The sequence below is a fragment of the Pleurodeles waltl genome, chromosome 11 (assembly GCF_031143425.1).
Source record: "Pleurodeles waltl isolate 20211129_DDA chromosome 11, aPleWal1.hap1.20221129, whole genome shotgun sequence".
NCBI classification, from domain to species: domain Eukaryota; kingdom Metazoa; phylum Chordata; class Amphibia; order Caudata; family Salamandridae; genus Pleurodeles; species Pleurodeles waltl.
The window spans coordinates 801,592,731-801,606,840 of record NC_090450.1 but is presented as its reverse complement, the minus strand read 5'-3'; positions in this window follow the sequence as shown (position 1 = coordinate 801,606,840).

Sequence of the window (14,110 nt, the reverse complement as noted above, 5' to 3'; positions counted from 1 at the left end):
CAATTCCCATTTCACAGTGAGGATGAAATAAATGATGAATGGATGAGTGACAGTTCGGATGAAGGAGCTTGCATTCTTGCCGCATTCCTAGAGGTAGATCAGAGAGGGACTTTTGTGAAAGGAATGGTAATAGGACATAAAGGGGGTCATTCTGACCCCGGCGGTCTCTGACCGCCGGGGCCAGGGTCGGCGGGAGCACCGCCGACAGACGGGCGGTGCCCCGCAGGGCATTCTGACCGCGGTGGTTCGGCCGCGGTCAGATGCGGGAAACCGGCGGTCTCCCGCCGGTTTCCCGCTGCCCTGCAGAATCCTACATGGCGGCGGAGCGCGCTCCGCCGCCATGGGGATTCTGACACCCCCTCCCGCCATCCTGTTCCTGGCGGGATTCCCGCCAGGAACAGGATGGCGGTAAGGGGTGCCGCGGGGCCCTCGTAAGAGGGCCCCACAAAGTATTTCAGTGTCTGCTATGCAGACACTGAAATACGCGACGGGTGCCACTGCACCCGTCGCACCTTCCCACTACGCCGGCTCCATTCGGAGCCGGCGTCCTCGTGGGAAGGTTGATTTGCCCTAGGCTGGCGGGCGGCCTTTTGGCGGCCGCCCGCCAGCCCAGGGCAAATCCCAAAATACCCTCAGCGGTCTTTCGACCGCGGAGCGGTATTTTGGTGGGGGAACTTCGGCGGGCGGCGTCCGCCGCCCGCCGAGGTTGGAATCACCCCCAAAGTGTCATTTTTGGTCGACACTGGAGCCACACGCTCCACAGTAAGGAGTATAGAAGTACCATATTTGGCCCTTTCCGGAAGAACAGTGCAGGTTGTGGGAGTAGAGAATAGGCAATTAACAAATCCTATCACGAACCAGTACAGATTGAAATTGGGAACTATACAGGACTGCATAGATTTGTAGTGTGCGACTCAAGTCCTGTATCTTTGTTAGGCAGAGACTTATTATGCAAGACCAAATGTTCCATAAATTGTACAGATGCAGGAATAGAAGTCCAGACAAACAGTGATGATGAGGAAGAGCAAGCATCAGCCATGGTTCTTAATGAAGCATTTGAAGAATATCCCTTGATTGAGGTTTTCCCAATGTTCACTTTGAAGGAATTGCATGCAGATTTACAGGGAACAGTGAAGGAGAAGGTTTGGGATTTCACAGGGAAAGAAGTGGGTTTGATCAAGGATGTGGAGCCAATTAAAATCACTTTGAAGCCGAATGTTGAGTTTCCAAAACTTCCACAGTACAATATGCCACAGGATGTGTTGATGAAGGTGGCACAAATAATTGGGGATTTCTTGAAGTAGGGTGCTTTGAAGGAAGTGCTGAGCAGTCCATGTAATTCACCGATAATGGGATTGAAAAAGCCCTGTGGGAAAGTGCGAATTGTGCAGAATTTGCGAAAGGTGAATGACATGGTGATTAAGTGTTGCCCGATTGTGTCCAATCCAGCAGTGATACTGTTTCAGATTCCATGCGAGGCAGAGTGGTTCACAGTAGTCGATCTGTCACAAGCTTTCTTTTCAGTACCACTTCACTAGAATAGTCAGTTTCTTTTCAGTTTCAAATTCCTAGATAAAGTCTACAACTGGTGTAGGCTTCCACAAGGGTACACGGAGTCACCGTCCTTGTTTAACCAGATTTTGAAAAATAATTTGGAGCCATTGGAATTACCTTGCCAGTCGACTCTTGTACAGTACATTGATGATTTATTGATTGTGTCCAGGACAAGGGACGAGTGTAAACATGATTCAATTGTCTAACTTAATCATCTGGGAGACTTTGGTCACAAGGTCTTCCCTGCAAAACTGCAGTACTGTCAGAAGTCTGTCAAATACTTGGGTCATCAGATTGAGAAAGGGTTGAGAAGAATCTCCAGAGAGAGAATTACAATGATTTTGCAGAGAAATCCGCCGACTTCCCAGAAGGATGTACGCATGTTTTTGGGAATGGTAGGATACTGTAGACAATGGATCCTGAATTTTGCTGAGATTGCCAAACCTTTACAACAATTGACACACAAGGGAGTTACAGACCCAATCACTCTCGATGAAGATCAAATGAGGGCCTTCACTGAATTAAGAGAGAGTTTGTGCAGAGCTCCAGCATTGGGAATGCCTGATTACACAAAGCCTTTCACACTGTTTTGTCATGAACGTGATGCATGTTCTTTGTCTGTCTTGACACAGGTCCACGGAGGTGCTTATTGCCCAGTAGCCTATTTTTCAGCTACCTTGGACCCGGTTGCAGCAGCTTTACCAGGTTGTCTGCGAGCAGTAGCCGCAGTTGGTCAAAATCTTTCCCAATGTGAAGGGGTAGTCATGGGATACCCAGTGACGGTAATGGTGCCACGTTCAGTTGAAATTTTGCTGACAAGAACAAAAACACAACATTTGACGGGGGCTCGACTAACAAGATATGACACAAGTATATTGGGAGCTCCAAATGTTACTTTGAAAAGATGTACAGTATTGAATCCAGCAACATTATTGCCAAGTGATACTGTTGAAGTCGAAAAAGAGGAAGACATAGAGTATGATTGTCTTGAAGTTACAGATCTCTGTACAAAGCCTAAACCTGATATTAGAGACACTCGACTGGAAGAAAATGATCAAATTGTTTTTGTCGATGGTTCATGCCTTAGAGATGGGACAGGTACATTGAGAGCAGGATATGCTGTGTGTACAATTACGGGGACCCAAGAAGCATCTTGGCTCCCTGGTGTATAGCCAGGTGGCATAATTGGTGGCTCTCACTAGTGCATGTTACGTCTCTACCAGGCTGAGAGTGAGAATATACACAGATAGCCAATACGGGTTTGGGATTGTTCATGATTTTGGTCAATTGTGGTTGCAAAGAGGGTTCATGACCTCCAGTGGAACCCCAGTATGAAATGGTGACAGAATAAAAGAGCTGTTGTACGTAATACAGTTACATGAGGAAATTGCTGTAGTAAAATGCAGTGCACATCAGAAAACACCAGACTACATTTCCTTAGGAAATGGATACGCGGATCAGATAGCAAGGTTTTGTGCCCTGAACTGTATATCATACAAGGATAAGTGGGAACTAATGCAAGAAGAAGAGACCAGTTGTGCAAATTTCGCTGTAAAGGTAATTGACACCTTAGAGGAATTGAAAGCTTTGCAGAAAAATTCGGACAAGGAAGAGAAAAAGCTGTGTACAAAGTTGAAGTGTATGCAGAGACCAGATGAAATCTGGGTATCTGAGGAGGGCCAGATGTGCTACCGAATTGTCTTTTGTCTCAGATGGCTCGGTATTACCATGGTCAGGCACACATTGGAAGGTATGCCATGATTAGGTTGTTCAAGGTTGATTGGTTTAATCCGAAATTTAGACAAGCAGCTGAGGCAGTGTGCCATAGATGTGTGATTTGCCAGCAGTTGAATGTGGGAAAAGGGACAGTGGTAACTTTGAGCCACATTGGAAGAGCTGGAGGACCATTCAGCAGAATGCAATTGGATTTCATTGAGATGTCTTCATGTGGTGGATTGAAGTACATGTTGGTGATTGTGTGTGTGTTTAGTCATTGGATTGAAGCATTCCCCACATGCAGAAATTACAGTCTCACAGTTGCAAAGTTATTGCTTAGAAGGCTGATACCAAGGTTCGGATTTCCGATCTCTTTAGAATCAGAAAGGGGAACGCACTTCAATAACGAAGTGATCAAACTCTTGTGTGCAGCACTGAATATTGAACAGAAGCTACATTGCAGCTATCGTCCAGAAGCATCAGGATTGGTAGAACAAATGAATGGTACCATGAAGTCAAGAATTGCCAAAATGTGCACAGCCACAAACTTGAAATGGCCAGACGCATTGCCTTTAGTGTTGATGTCAATGAGAAATGTACCTAACAGGAAGACAGGTTTATCCCCACATGAGATTCTCATGGAAAGAGCAATGAGGCTACCAGCAATACCAGCCAATGCTCTTGTCAATATCACAGATGATATGGTGTTAGACTACTGCAAAGGTCTAGCTAATGTGGTTCAATCTTTCTTTCAGCAGGTACAAGCTGTTACCCTGCCACCTATCCATGATCCAGGTTACAACTTGAGAGCCGGAGACTGGGTCGTGATCAAGAAGCATGTGCGAAAAACCTGCCTAGAAACGCGTTGGAGAGGTCCATACTAAGTGGTGTTGACGACTACCACAGCTGTAAAGTGTGCAGGATTGCCCAATGGGATACATGCAAGCCATACGAAAAAGGTGGTGAGTCCTTAGGACCATGAAGAAGTGTTGCTGAGAACACCAGCAGCAGCAAAGCTAATAATTTTGCCTGAACCAGAGCCAGAGCAAGTCGAGCCCGAAGTGGACCCAGAACTGGCAGAAGAAGGATCGATCACCCCAGTAAGGGACGAGGGTGTGGAAAATCAAGAGGCAGAACGTGCAGACAGTGCAGAAAAGACATTACGAGATCCATGCACAGGAGAAGTGCTTACACAAACAAAAGGGACTGAAAAACAAGGAGACTCAGTACCAGAGCCTGAGGGGGAAAGAGTTGAGCTGGGTCAAAGTAAAAGTGATCTGACTCCTCCTGAACCCGTTGCAGGCCCATCAAAAGAGGGCACTTCAGACAAGGTCAAGGAGAAAAGTCCTATCTTAAATAGATTGCTGACAGAAGGTGTAAGAAAAGGGGATAATTGGCCTGAATCTCAAATCAGCAAGAAAAAGGACTTGGTAATAAATGAAACAATATAGGAAGAACAAGATACCACCAGGAAAGATGAACTGAGTGATAGAGAACTGACAGGGGAAAGGAAATTGAAAAGAAAGAGAGTGGCAAGTTGAAAATACGCAGGACCAGAGTGGGCATACGCCACAACAAGTGACTGGCAGAACGAGTTTATGTCCTCTTGTTTTGACAGAGAAGATCTGAATCAGTATTTTGACGCAACCTGAAGAAAACGAAAAGATAGACTGTATTGTTGAATAAAGAAAAAGTTTGAAATTACTCACCGGAAAAGACATTTATAACCTGATATGACACTTAAAACCTGGAGTTGACCAGCTGCTAACCGATTTTGACAAAGGAAGAAGGGGTCTTGTCGTGCGAAATTGAAAGTGTGAAGAAAGAAGTATATTTTTGATTTTTGTGTTGCATATTAATTAGGAGTTGAAGATTCTGCTGATTCTTTACAGATGATGGCTAATTTAGATGATAACGTGAGGCATATTAGGTACTGTAGATATCTGAGTGTAGGAAGGGCGATTGTGTGTGTAATATTGTTTGTGATAATGATTGTGGAAATGCCAATTCATGAGATGAAAGAAATGAGAGATACATCTGTACATGAGACTAATACACTAACAGCTATAGAGAGGTTTAAATTAGATGAGCAACATTTGCATGATTATACTAACGCAAAAGGGGATTTGTCTTCTAACGTCTTTTATTGTTTATTGAGTGAGTATGTGGAAACGATGGATTCAATGGATTGTCTTGTGTGTACACAAATACCTTCCTCGGTTGAAGAAGGACATATGGTATAACTTGCAGTCTGTTACTAACACGCTTTTATAATCAAGAGTATATACAGTATTTTTATTCCAACCACGATTTAGTATTTTCTTTCGTTCCGATAATTAGATACTTAAGTAAGATAGCTAAAGAGCAAGATATAGTATTAGTTAGAGGATTCTTTGAGCCTACACTAACATTCAGCACAGCTTATGCGCATCATGACAACTTGACTTGCTTATTAACTCCCATGGAAAAGAGCTTTATTGGGCATACTGACGATAGGAGAAAAGCATTAAAAGAAAAATTAGAAAAAGGGTTAGAGAAAAGAACTTACAAAAATGATTATGCTTACACTGCTATCAAAACACAAAGGAAGCTAGCTTTAGATGCATTACACGTAGGGAAGCTTTGTATATATAGGCCAAAAATACGCACTGACACTTTATTTGTGGGAACAAGTGAATGTAGGCATGTGTTCTTGTTTCAGAGTAAATGGACGTTCATGCTAAATGGTGCTGACCCTGTGATTCCTGGGATCTATTACATTTGTGGACTTAATGCTTATTACCGACTCCCTAAGGGATGGTATGGGACATGTTATTTGGGAATAGTATTCCCTAAAATCTATCAAATAGATGATTGGAAAAAGATACCGTAAATGACTGAGTTACACTGAATGAGACAAAGAAGAGAAACAGCCCCTGCAATAGTAGGGGATATTTTTGGAGCAGTAATTCCTTCAGTAGGAGTTATATTAAACGCAAACAAGATACGAAAGATGTCAACTATAGTAGATAATATGTTAAATAATTTTACAGGAGCTATATTATTACTAAACACCGAGTAAGCTGAGGATAGAGCTATGATGCTTCAAAACAGGCTTGCTTTAGACATAATTTTAGCGAAAGATGGAGGAGTCTGCAAAATGATTAACGAAAAACACTGCTGTTCTTATATCCCTGCAAATGAGAAAGAAGTAAAAGAATTGCTTACTAATTTAACTAATGCAAGTAAGGATTTAAAAGAGTTGAAAGAACCAGGAGTTTGGGAAAAAGTGGGAAAGGGATTTGCGACGCTAGGAAATTGGCTTAGTCAAATTTGGGGTGGAATATTGTGGGAAATCGTTCAAGGAATATTAATCAAGGAATTATGATCTTTATTATATTAAGATTATGGGGGGGCATGCAAATTATGGCACAAAATTCAATTAAAAAGAGCTAAGAACAATCAGAGGAGGGAAGAACCTCCTAGAAGAAGAATCTATAGGGAAAATGGAAACAGAAGAAATCAGAATGTAACTGAAAGTAATTTCTAACGTTTGATAAGGAAGGGTGTGATGACATTTTAGTTATCAGAGGAGGGACTGTTGCAGCAGATATGCTAATATGAGAATATTCTAATGAGTTGCGTATAATGACTAATGAGAAAATTTGACATATGATTAACAGTAATTGAAAATAATGTGTAATGTGCAAAATGTGCCCACGGGGAGTGGTCACCATCTGTGTTAACAGTACTAAATAATGTGAATGTTTAACAATTGTATTAATGTGTTATAATGAGAGATATAAATTTATGTTATGGTGCTTCATATCCTTAAATTAGCTATACGAGATGCCTAGTCGGCACTGGGCCTTGCTTGCTTAAACGTGGAGACGTGATGAGCTGCCGCAGACTGGAGCTGGATAAAAGAGACCTTGAACTGCACAGAGTTCACCATGAAACGCTGCTAGAAAAAATCTGCAAACTCACTAACGGACAGGAGACGATCAGAACAGATTGATACAATTATGTGTAGAGTAGGCTAAATGTACTTTCCCAGGACTCGAACAATAGAGCTACAGACTAAGAATTGAGAGAAACAATTTTGTTACCCGACGAACCGGATGATGTACTCATCGACAAGAGGACTAATCATGTTAATGGAACTTGGCTCTCAAAATAACGTAGACAAGTGGTAAACAAAATTATAGGTTAGAGTCATAACCCCTGATAAGGTTGAGCAATGGGCAAATTTTGTGACGGACTGAGAGACCCTAATAAAAAGTCATGACATGAGGGGAAGAATCAGAACAGAGAGGCGAAAGTTGATGACGTCAGGAGACGCTGTCCGAACTGCTGAAACTTGGGCTTGCTTCCTGTGAGCCCGAGTCTTATTGATGACTGATGACCTGGAGACGAAGACTGACTCATTGCTGATCTATCTTGGATAGGTGGCTATAACCTGACTGATTAATGAATGCTTTTTCTTTCTAGGTACCACTGCGCTGTTTCAAATGTTTTTCTCTTTTAGATAGATTTTTCCAAATTAATGATTTTGACTAAATTGTTTTCGCATGAAGACACACATGCAGATGCTAATTTAGAGATAGGTAGGCTGACAAGGGTGACTTAGGGTGACTTAGATTGACTGACTTATATTGCTGAATTATTTGATTGCTCATGAATTGATATGCTTTGTTTAACATTGGTTGCATATTAATAAAGTTGCTGAGAATTCATTGCTCATGTTGATAATAAAAATTGGAAATCATGATATTGTTGAATAAAGGTTTATGATTAGAGTTGTAACTAATAGGGAACAAACAGAGCTAACTTTCATATGAGTGATGGTGGTTTTTCTGATTAGATTAGTTCATGGTATTTTAAGTTGATTGGATTCATTTGTTGTAACTGTCTTTTTACTCGCTACACTTGACTAGGACACCCTATGCGATCCAAAAGATTCATCGACCTATACACGTCGCCTTGTAAGTTTACTTACTAAGGACAAGGCGCGCTATCAATGACAGGACTGAGAATTGGAGGAGGATCCGTAATAAATCTGTTTTTTATACCAGAGCTGTGGACTTAAATAATCATACTGTCACAATTACCAGTTGAAGGAACACAATTACCAGAATGGTAGTATTAACCAAATGGCTCCATAAATTCTAAATGATAGCTTAATGTTATCTGAAAATGTAATAATTATTTTGTTGAATGCTGCCCTAGGTCTCCGGCTTGTTCTTAAGGTCTGTGTTTCAATTTGAGGCTGATATTGAAGGCCTAGCTGGAGTCTGTACCAGGCAAGTTCTATAGGGAAGACCTCAGGTCACTTCAGTCGTGGCTTATCTCATACATAAGGTCAACTAGAAAGCTATGATATGGACCCCTAATGTAATGGGAGCTAACCATCACAATGCCTTTTGGGTTTTAAGTGTGTCCATGTGTATGTTACTGGTTCAATGACTAAGTTGTCTTTCACTCTTTGGGTATTTGTAAAGGTTTGGGTGTCCGATAGTGTCTGTTTCCTTTTGACTGCATGACGATGCCTAATTGTCTTTGGGTAGTGCAGAGCCTGCTGTGACTTTAGTGTTTGATGATGTGTGGTCATCTACTAGCCACCACTGATCTTTGGTTCTTTGAATGTTTCTAGGGTCTTGTCTCCATCAGCTTTGGATACTTGATTGTATGGCGCTGTTGACCTTTGAGTACCGTACTATATATGGTCATGATTTGGTGTCTTTCAGTGTGGCTTGATTTTTCGTCAATGATCAATATTTTCAATTGTCTGATTGTGTCTGTTATTCTTTGAGGTTCTGATAGTGTTTGGTTGACTTTGGGTGTATTTAGTGAGTCTATTTATAAAGTGTACTTAAGGAGCAAATATCTTACTCACAATATGATTATCTTATGATGTTTGATGACATCCATTGAGATTTGGTGTTTGATTATTCTTTTCTTTATTTGGGTGTCAGATACTGCCTATTAGTAGATGAATGTCAAAAAGAGTCTTATAGCACCCTTTCTTCACTGTGTCTAATGTTATGTATTGGCCTTCGGGTGTCTAAGTGCGTGCATTTTTCTTCTGGCACTTGATGGTGTATACTGGTCTTTTGGTATTGCTAGTTAGTTATTTGGTGTTTGATAGTGGTTTTTGTATTTTTGCAATCCTTATTCGATTGATCTTTGGGTATTTGACTCAGTCTATTAATTTTAGGTTTCTAACTGTGTGTTGATCTTTGTGTGTTTAATATTTATCTCTACCACTATCATCCTTGCCTATGCTAATTCTTAGCATTTTTGCAACATGGCATTTCCTGTACATTTCTCTCACATGCTTCCATTTTATTCCTATCCTTCTTTTAGTTTCTTCTCAGTACTCACCCATTTGATTTGCTCTCTCAGTCTGATACACACTCTATGGGGCAGATTTAGAAGAAAGTGGTGCATCTGTCCCAATGTGCAACTTTTCACGCGCCCCTTATCGCCACCTAATAACACCATGGTTGTGTCTTTTTTATAATATGGTGCAGCATAGTGGTCATATTGTGTTGCTTTGCTGCACTAGCTTCAAAAATGTTGACGCTAGTGCAGCAAAGCACAATGAGACCCATAGGTTACTATGGGCGCATCATTTTAGCACCTGCTTTGGGCATCAAAAACAACGGATAAAATGGTGCAGTGAAAGGTTTCAACTTTCACCGCGCCATTTTTTAGGCCTCCCTGCATCTGGAACGCCCCCCCTTGCATATATCAAGCCTGACACAGTCATCATGGGGTGCAAGGGGTTACAAAGTGGTGCAATGCAAGCATTGGGCCACTTTGTAATTCTGGTGCGGGGAAAAGGCCACCTTAGTGCCGCCTTAATGTAAAAAAAAAAAAACGATGCTATTGCGATGCAAGGTGCCGCAACGGGCTTGTAAATATGTCCCTATGTTTATCCACTCATTATAACCTACCTTTATTCATCATCTTCTCGCTTTGCAATGCTGCTTTATTTTGTGACCGTTTCCCTCTATTCTCTTTCTGCACACTATGCCTTTTTTTTTCGCACCTCTTATCCTCGCTTTTCATATTTCGCTTCCTGCTTCGCTTGTCTACTTGTGACTGTAAATAAATAAATAGACAGCTCTACCGAGTCCGCCTCAGTCATGACCAACAGCATCGATTCTACTAAACAAGCACTGGGGCTTCAAAAGCTCTATGACAATTTACCTAAGCAGTACTTAACTCACATTTTAATAATCCAATATGACCTGCTCATCTAAATGTGTGAGTGTGTTTGTAGTGTGACCTGTTTTAATACCATTGCCCTAAATAGCTCTTCCAGTGCACTTTAATTATGACACATAAACCTCTATCTAATGCAGTCCTGGGCATTCACGGTGATGTCAATGTTCATTATTCTGCACTGGCATCCATTTCCCTGGTGTGCAAGTTTGTACCCCTGACCTAACTTACTGACATTTTGTCCCTGGTTCATGTTCTGAACCATCCTTCCAGGGATCAGAAAGGTATGATGGATGCATTGTATTAACCACACTCATTAATCTTATTCATAGGTATGGGATGATGCCAATGAACGAGCACTGGAGTTGGCCAAAAGCAACGATTGGGTGTATGTGTCTCCCTTCGTCAAAAATCAAAGGGAGGGCTAAAAATACGGGAGATTCGGAAAGATAAACCTGGTCCTGTGTATAGTACTCCCATCTAAATCACAAACCAAAAATTGTATACACAGTTCCACTGAAAAAGGGGGGAAAAGATCCCTGTATATAGCTAGAGAAAGAGAAGGGGAAAGGTCCCTCGGAGTCCAAATATTATGGAACAAGAGCCCTCACTCACCAATCGGTGACATGCTTCATCATCGGGATATGCTCCTCGCCAGGCCGGCACTTCAATGCCTGATGGGCCCCACAAGGGGACTCTTTGCTGGAGTTCTTTTTGCAATAGATAATTGCCAGTCGGTGTATGCTGGTGTGTAGGATTGGTACGGAAAAAGAGCGCTGTTAAAAATGGCTAGAGGTAGAAATTATAATTTATTTAGTATTAAACCTCTGTCATGATTAAAACAAAAGTGAGGGGAGAGAAAAAGATAAGGTCTAGTCTCTCCAAATAGAATAAAGTGTTGAAATATCACTAGCCCTGTTGTCTGGGAGTGTAGTGTGTGCAAGTACAGGATCCCCTATACTGCTTCTAAATTAAGGTCAACATGTTTCTCGCTTCTTTAGTCTACAAAATCTAGTGCGATTCTTCAGGACCAATAAACCTACCTAATCCTTAAACTTCATAAAGCCTATAGTAGAAAATACCATATTTCACAGGAACCCTCCTCGTATTAGGGGATGGGCCCCATCGGGTTAGCACCAAGTTTCAGTGGTCCAAATTGGTCTAATCCTTAAACTTTATAAAGCCTATAGTACGAAATACCATATTTCACAGGAACCCTCCCCATATTAGGGGATGGGCCCCATTGGGTTAGCACCAAGTTTCAGTGGTCCAAATTGGTTTGAATAGCCGCCACTGAGTCCGGCGTCACCTGGGAGCATCGAGTTGGGGTAGGTGACGCCGGACTCAGTGGCGGCTTTTCAAACCAATTTGGACCACTGAAACTTGGTGCTACATTTTACTAAAACATAAGATCCAAAGTCATTTAAGAGAAGTGTGGGCTTGTAGAATTTGTAGGTTCCCGTGCCATGTGCAATGCTGTCATTTAAATTGAAAGACAAAAATAAGAAAACTTTGCTTTTTTTTTACTTAGTCGGCACATCTTGGGGATCAAAAAGCACGATTCACACCTTAACAATCGGGTTATTGGCAAATGCATCTAAGATTTTTCCTCCAACCCAGAAATACATCCTCTCTGTCTCCTATATGGCTGGAACGGAAAAAAATATAATATAGTCCCGTAGCTATAAATGTTTAATGTATTGCGACCATAGAGGGAATATTCACTTTTTGTTAAATAAGAAAATAGTGAGAAGGTGTACCTCTTTTGCAGAGAAAAACCTAAGGGAAAAGTTGAATCCTCTGTTGCGGAGGGATGACTCCTATGAAAAGATATTAGTGGTCTTGTTGGAGACAACTCGGATTGCTGGCAGGGAACCTAACAGATCCTAGGAGGATATTCACCCTGTCACTCTGCCTTTTTGTATAACATACCCACTCACGTTTTACTGGTTTAACAATAGAAAAGTATTCAAAGCAATGGAAGACTGCATTTGTAGCCACTTTATATTGAAAGTTTGCTGTAAAATGCTTCATTGAGTCTCATTTGTACAAAGTCTTTCTATAATAGAGAACCCTGTCAAATGCCCTAGGTTCCCTAATTTTGCTGTCTTGCTCAGTCCAATGTGATGTCTTGTCCTGCTACTTGGTGGAGAACTGAGTTTTCCTTTAAGGAAAACGGGCTGCGTTTAAAAAAAGATTGCTTTGGCATGGTGGTCTGCTGACACCAGCAGGCCACCATCCCTGTGATTTTTCGATTCCCGGTGGGTCGCAAATTGTGACCTACTTCATTAATATTAATGAGGCAGGTCTATTTGCGACCCACCGGGAATCGCAAAAGAAACTCAAAGGAGTTTCTTACATTAGGCATTGTGATTCCCTAATTGCGATTCGCATGGAATCACAATTAGGAAATCGCAAGTCCAAATATTTTTACATGTGGCCCCCAGTACTGAAAGCATACACAAACATTGGTCCCATACCTGCAAGTTAGTCACTGACCTATGCCAGTCTACAGTGACATGCACCTTGGACTGCAAAGTCAGAACAATATTGTTAGACCTGCCAGCCTTAGGGTGGTCATCCCCCAACTTTTTGCCTACCTCCCTCCACCTTTCTGACACGGTTTTTGCTGGTTTTAGTACTCTGCGCATGTTACCACTGCTAACCAGTACTAAAGTGCACATGTTTTCTCACTTAAACATGGTAACATTGGTTCAAACCCAACTGGCATATTTCATATACCTGTAAGTCCCTAGCAAAGTGCACTGCATGTGCCCAGGGCCTGTAAATTAAATGCTACTAGTGGGCCTGCAGCACGTATTGGTCCACCCAAATAAGTAGCCTCTTAACCATACCTCAGGCCTGCCATTGCAAGGCCTGTGTGTGCGGTTTACTGCCACTTCGACTTGGCATTTAAAAGTACTTGCCGAGCCTTAAACTCCCCTTTTTCTACATATGTCACCCCTAAGGTAGGCCCTAGGTAACCCATATGTAAGGGTGCTATGTAGGTAAAAGGCAAGACATGTACACATGTGTTTTTTATGTCCTGGTAGTGAAAACCCCCTAAATTCATTTCCACTACTGTGAGGCCTGCTCCTTTGGGCATTGGGACTGCCCTCTTATACTTTTTGAGTGGTAGATTCTGATCAGTAAGGGGTAACCAGGTCATATTTAGTATGGCCAGAATGGTAATAGAAAATCCTGCTGATTGATGAGGTTGGATTTTATATTACTATTTTAGAAATGCCACTTTTAGAAAGTGAGCATTGCTCTGCACTTAAACATCACCTGTGCCTTACAACCTGCCTCCAATCAACACCTGTGTATTTTTTTACGCAAACCAGGTACTTTGTGTAACCAAGAGACAACTGTTGATTTCTAAGATTTAAGACTCTTTTAAAACTTACAAAAGTGATATTTCAACTTGTGCTTATTGAATCTTTGAACACTTTGACCTTATTTTTTCAGATAAATATTAACTATTTTTCTAAACCTGTGTGGTGTTTTCACTGTGTTACTGTATGATTTATTGCTCAAATACTTTACACATTGCCTTCGATGTTAAGCCTGACTGCTCAGTGCCAAGCTACCACAGGGTAGGCAAAGGATAATTTAGATTGTGTGTGACTTA